Source organism: Tenrec ecaudatus, chromosome 12 (assembly GCF_050624435.1).
Source record: "Tenrec ecaudatus isolate mTenEca1 chromosome 12, mTenEca1.hap1, whole genome shotgun sequence".
NCBI lineage: Eukaryota > Metazoa > Chordata > Mammalia > Afrosoricida > Tenrecidae > Tenrec > Tenrec ecaudatus.
The window spans coordinates 38,153,075-38,159,844 of record NC_134541.1 but is presented as its reverse complement, the minus strand read 5'-3'; the positions used below and the strand labels follow the sequence as shown (position 1 = coordinate 38,159,844).

The following is a 6,770-nucleotide window of genomic DNA, read 5'->3' as shown; positions in this document are numbered from 1 at the left end:
ATGTGGAAAAATAAAACAGAGGTGCAGAACAGGAGCTGAAATAGGATATCTTTTTGTTGCCAAAACAGCCTCTGACTCATTAGAAAGCATTAAAGCACAGGATTTAGATTTGAAAGTTTCCCATTCTTTTTTTTCTAACCTTCCATTGTCAATTTGATGAAGGCTTACACAGCAAATCGGTTTTCCATTCAAGAATTCATACGCATTTTGTTTCATCTCATTGTTTGCGATCCCCGTGATGTAATATCGCTTCTCCCACTTCCTTTCTAAGTGTCCTGCTTTCATTCTTCCTTCTATCTTGCCCTTCTGAACACGTCATTGAGTGAGTGCTGCCGTTTGGATCTGAAATGGTTGATTTTCCTAAGGTGTGCCTGCCTCCTTGTTGCTATTGCTCCCTGTCCATTGTTGGGCTGAGAATTGAGCCACTGGGGTGAGTTCAGTTGCAGACCTGAAGGGACAGGCTCAGGGGTTCCAGTGGCCTCTACTGGTAAGCCTGGTCTCCTTTATGATTTTCAGTTCTGCTTCACATTTTTCTCCCACTCTAGGACCTCCTAATGTGATCCCTTTCAGAGCAGTTGGTAGTGGCAGCCAGGCAACACCTAATCCTACTAGTCTCAGGGCTGTGGAAATTGGTGTTCCCATGATCCATTAGTCTATTGGACTCATTGTTTCCATGTGTATTCTGTTTTCATCTATCTTTTCTCTGAACAGAGGGAGACCGATAGAAGTTGCACCATAGATGGCAACTAGGATACGACTTCTAAGAACATCAGCTTCTAAGAACATAGTCGCCACACACTAAAGTAGGATGCAGAATATTGTCTTTGTGAATTAAGGGTAAATTGACCTTGGTGTCCCCCAAAACTATAATTCTGAGCCCCCAATCCCAGCAGTTTATTCACTCAGGTGTTTGTTCATGTCTTTGAATTTTTCTCCACTCTCTCTCGCATTTCCTACTATGTTTATGAATATATTTACCGCAAAAGCATCTATGTACAAATATCTTCTGTCAAACCTATACCTATATATATATATTTGTGGGAGTACTCCCCCTTTCCATCTCACACCCCTTCCAATACTCTTAAGGTTGGCTTCTAAGCTATGTCTACCCTTTTCTAAGAGTGGCTTACGTGATGCAGCAGTCAGAAATAACTGTTCTGTGGAGAGAAGAAGGCACTTCCTGAAATCCACACATTAACCCAGGATGATGGATGTTGACAGAAACGATAATCTCTTGTTTGTTTTTTGTGCCTTCTTCCTATAGTCACACATAGCATCTCTAAACCCATATTGGATGGCTCAAAGTGGGCACACACACACACACACACACACACCACCACCACCACCGCCAAAAGACAAACCAAAAAACTAATAAAGCCAGTTCACTCCACTCTAAGAAACTCTTCCCACCTCCTATGTCCTAGTGGTTTTTAAACTCGGCACGTTTTGAAGAGTGATATTAATGACCCAAACTAACACATAAGAAAACAGGATCTCTGGTGCTCGCTTCGGCAGCACATATACTAATACTGGAACGATACCGAGAAGATTTGCATGGCCCCTGCGCAAGGAAAACAGGATCTCTGAATGCTGTCTTTGGTGATATATAAAAATGGAATTTTTCCATAGGGAAATGAATGCTCTGAAGTCATAATTGCCTGTGTAATACTGGAAACGTTTGAAAGAACTCCAGTAAAAAGAGGTTTTAAGGACTATGTTTAAAAATATATAGTTTTTATGCTAAAGAACTTAGAGAGTTTGTAGAACTAAGGTGTTCAGATTAAGGCTGTTGAAATAGTTAAAGTTTATGGCTCCAACCTGGCCGATAAACATATGTGGGGTTAATTGAAGGGCGGAGGGATAAATGGCTTGGTGAGCCTCACCTTTTTAGCTCTTGGGTCTCTTGCTTTGTGATGGTCGGACCAGGGTGCAGCTGCCTTAGCCAGTTTCCTGCTTCAGCTGGCAAGGCTCACTTCCTGCAAGACATCCCCAAGGAGAAGCCACATGGACCTACCCCGATGCAGCCCTGGGTGCTGGAGCAGCCATGTGGAGATGCCTACCAGCACTGAAATGCTTACACATTCATTGACTCGGCTTTCCTCCTGCAGTTGGCATCATTGCATGTGTTTTGTGAGATGGAGGAGGACTTTGTGGATTGGTGTTGGACATATGGGTTAATGTTGGACTTGTGGGCTTGGGCAGTACTGGGTTGGGGTGTTTTCTTGATGTGCACTTACCCTATATGTAAAACTTTCTTATATACATACAAATTTCTGTGGATTTGTTTCTCTAATGTACCCAAACTAACACAGCTGTTTAACCTGCAAAGTAATGAACCTTTCCCATTTCTATGTCTGACTCTAATCAAGGTATTGACTGTGGGTACAAAAACATGCACCCTGAAACATGAATTTCAGAAACCAAAGTCACTTACACAGTATGAGACATAAACAAATAACTCTAAGTATCATATCATCAGCATGTGGAAATTAGCAACATTTCAAAGCTCAGCAAACTCTCCTGAACAGTCCTGGTTTAGCAATTTCAAACAGTTACTACGTCCAAGCCTAAAAGTAGTCCTTTTAGTCATCTTTTTGATAAGTACTTTTCCCCCTAACAAACACAGAAAGAAATAGAAAAGCAAATTAATAACTATTTTAAATTCCAAGGTTGTACTTCAAGCCAAGGCCACATTTCTGGGCAACTTTGATCAGGTAAATTACCTTTAAGTGTCTCAATTTTTCTCTCTGGAAAAGTGAAATAATTTATCACCTTTTGATCTGCAAATTTGTAAGGGCATTTAGAGATTGAATAAATACCTACCTGCTGGGATTTCCGGTTCCAGGAAGACGAAGTAGACACATTTTCTCTGTTCTTCCTGCCGAGTTCAGTGAAAGCCTTCAGCATTGTCCATGAAATAAGCATCAGAAGATCTGAAAGTTGAAGAGAAGAAGACAGACCAGCTTAGGGGCCTTGAGACCCAAAAAATGACTGGCAGAGGCTGAGTTACATGGGTTTCCTATTGCCTCCTCTATCCCAGACTAGTTACTGAAGACAGGCACCTAGCAATATCAATGGTTACAGACCCTCCCTGGCCCCAAATAAAGGAAAGCTTGCTCCTTTGGGCCTAGGGGCTAGAAAGCTAAGATGCAGAGAACAGTTTGATACAATCATTCTACTCTTGTCAAAAAACAAAAGGCGGTAGTGCCAGCCCCCACCTCTCAGGAAAAGCTATGTCAAAAGCCGAGCCTCCGACCTGTGGCAGGCTAGAACAAGATACTTCAACCAACTCACTGGGATGGCCTAAAGGAATTCTGCTTGAGAAGCAAGTCTTTCACTACCATGCGGTGGCAACTAGGCCTCACAGAGCCCTGCATCCCCGTGTGGTGTCTTGGGGCTCACAGGAGGACTCTGGATCTCTATCCTCCATCAGCAATAACGAGGCATCCCTACTGCAAAGGGGTCAGGGGAGATCTCCTGGAGATTAAGATGTCACCAGTGTTCAGTGATGGCCACACTGGAGCCTGAGATTCTAACCACAACCCAAAGTAATGAAGTAGTGACCTCCTTCACACATCAGAATGCTCCCAGAGCAAGTGTCTCCAATCACAAGATTTAAAGAGGATATGGAATCTTAGAACATCTCAAACTGTCTTCATTTCAACCACAACATCAATCATTTATTCTACCTAGTGCTAGGAAGAACTCAAACTGAATTAGAAAAGATGATCCATAATTGTTCCCCAGATGATACGGATGTGCGAATTATCTGACAGGCATTAAAATAAGCGCCATGAAACCTCTTGACACCGTTCAAAGAGCAACTACAGACATGATCAAAGTGAATGAATGGAAAGTCATAGCAAAGAGCTAGAAAGCGTCCGCAAAGAACTAAAAGATTTGAAGAAGAGCCAAATGGAAATTTCAAAGCACAAAACAACCGACATTAAAAAAAAAAGTGTGTGATTTCAACAGCAGAATGGAGAGAGCTGAGGGAAGAAGTCACTGAACTGAAAGACAGAAATAAATGTGACCTGATGTGAATAAGAGAGAGAAAACCAGACTGGAACAAATTGCACAGCACTATAACCCAACACAAGATGTGTCAGCTGAATCTCCAGAGGAAAAAGAAAGAGAATAGGGCAGAAAAGGTATCAAAAATAGTGTTTATAGCAAATGTCCTAGATTTGACAAGAAACTGAAGTGTGCAGATTTCAAAAGCCGTGAAAACTTTAAGCAGATGGGTTCAAACCACACGCCCGTACAAGATGCCACCGTCAAAGTTGTGAAAAGAGAACGAGAGGGAGACTGGCAAGTGCCGGCCTGGCCCGATTGTCCGCAACGCCCGCTAACCTCAGAGGCATTTTTTGGACATATTTTTGGAATAAACTCATTGATGTGTAAACTGGACCCCACCTGGCGATACTTTTCCACTTTCGCTCAGAAGTCGTGGGTTCTTTAAAAAGATCAGTGAAATCTACAAACTTCAAGCAAGATTGGCAATGAAAAAAGGTTGTATGAGTCCCTAATAAAATGTAAAAAAAGAAAAGGGAAAAAAAAGAAAGAAAAGAAAATGATTAGGGCAAAGAATGTGCAGATGTGCTTTATACAATTGATGTATGTATATGTACGAACTGTGATAAGAGTTGTATGAGCCCCTAATAAAACGTTTAAAACAAAGAAAAAAGAAAAAAGGTGACAAGAAAGGAATTACTATTATCGAGACTGAAACAGAAACTATCACTACCTGGCGGTGACGGGAGGGGCGTGGGTGCAGGTTGCGGAGCACCAGAATTGATTGTGCCTGCAGAACTCATCTTGCAGTGATCTAACCATGGGCGGGGGGTGTGCTAACAACATTGACGTGGTTCATCAGTGATATGATTGAAAGACTGAACCACTGAACTATACAATGTGTAAATTACTTGCCAATGAAAATGTTAAGAAAAAAGAGAAGATGTCACTATCGACCAGTGGTTCGCAACCTTCCTGATGCCGTGATCCTTTAATACCATTCCTCATGTTCTGGTAGACCCCCAACCATAAAATTATCTTCATTGCTGCTTCATATCCGTAATTTTGAGACTGTTTTGAATCAGGCGACCCCTGTGAAAAGGTCATGTGACCCCCAGAGGGGTCTCGACCCACAGGTTGAGAACCGCTGCTATAGCCCTTGAGGATAATAAATAATACTAGGTTGCAGTGGGGCATGTGTTGGGCTGCTAATTACAAGCTGCTCTGTATGAGGAAGATGAAGCTTTCTGCTCTCATAAAGATTTATAGACTTGGAAACCTTATACGGGGTTGCTATGAGTGGGAATAGACCGTGGTGAGATGTGAAAACTTCACCAATATGTATTAGAGAATCTGAATTGCCCTAGAAAGATTAAAATTATTTAATAATTAAATCCCCCCCAAAATATTTAATCCATATGGTTACTGGAGAAATCTACCTCATGTGTAAGGAACAATTAATATGAATTGTATCATCTTTTCTATAGAAGACAACACTTTCATTTTTTATATAAACAAAAGCAGAGGAAGAAGTATAAAAAGAAAAGCAAACTTGACATTGATGGTACTATCGGTGCAAAATTCTTAATATGTTAGTAAACAGAGTTCAACTATACATATATGAAAAGCAATTCAGTAGAGAAAGGATTACATTTCTAACTAAGAATGCTGGGGTGATCGAATATTTATAGATTGAAAAAAATAAATAAACCTCAGCTAGAATCTCACACGTTATACAAAAGTTAACAACTTAAAATGGTTGTAAGTATAAAACTAAAAAGCTTCCAGAGGAAAACATAGGATAAAACCTTCAAGGTCAAGGAGGTGCTAGACAGTCCGTAGAGAGGATAGTGAAAGCATTCTCAGCTTTCAAAAATCCATATGCTGAACCTCATCAAAATTAAAAAAATTTTTCTGGTGTGAAATACTATGCTAAGACGATTAAAAAATAAACTCATGAAAAAGAGGAAATATTTGCAAACCACAATCCTGAGAAGGAACTAATATAGGGAAAATATAAAGAACTCTCAAAATGGACTATTCAGAAAATAAAACAATGCAATTAGAAAATAGAAGATATGATGAGACATATAGCTGAAGAGACTATGAATCACAAATAAGTACACGTAAGGATGTTCTATGTGGAAAACATAAATTAAGGTCTTAAGGGAGATCACTACATGATTGTAGTGCAGCAAAATAAAAAAAAAGTAATGACATTACCAAATCCTGGCAAGGATACAGAGTAATCAGATCACTCATACATTAATGTGGAAATGTAAAATAGTATAGATATTCAGTAAAATCCATGGCATAGTTTTGCAAAACCAAAAATGATCTTACCATATGACCAAGCAATTGCACTCCTGAGCATTTTTGGAGAAAATGAAAACTTACATTCACACCAAATCTGGCTGTTCAAAGAAGCCTTTATCACAATAGCCCAGAACTGGAATCAACGCAATTGTGTCTTAACAGGTGAATGACTAAACTGTGGTGTCATGCAATAAGTCTCAGTAATTAAAAGGAACAAAGTACTAATGCACACAACTTAGATTTCAAAAATGTTACACCAAATGAAAAGTTTCAAAAAGTCATATACTGTATGCTTCCATTTACATAACATTGTCTAAATGATAAAATTACAGAGATGGAAAACAGATTAGTAGCTGCAGCAGTGAAGGATGGGAAAAGGAAGGGGAGTGGATCTGACTCTGAAGGGGTAGCATGAATGAGGTCTTTGTGTTGATGAAATA

The 6,770-nt window shown here is 40.0% G+C and overlaps 1 pseudogene; it reads left to right on the top strand.

Annotated features, from left to right (window-relative positions):
• Window positions 1-1,499: 1,499 nt before the first annotated feature.
• LOC142423563 (U6 spliceosomal RNA) lies at window positions 1,500-1,598 on the top strand (annotated as a pseudogene).
• The last annotated feature ends 5,172 nt before the right edge of the window (window positions 1,599-6,770 follow it).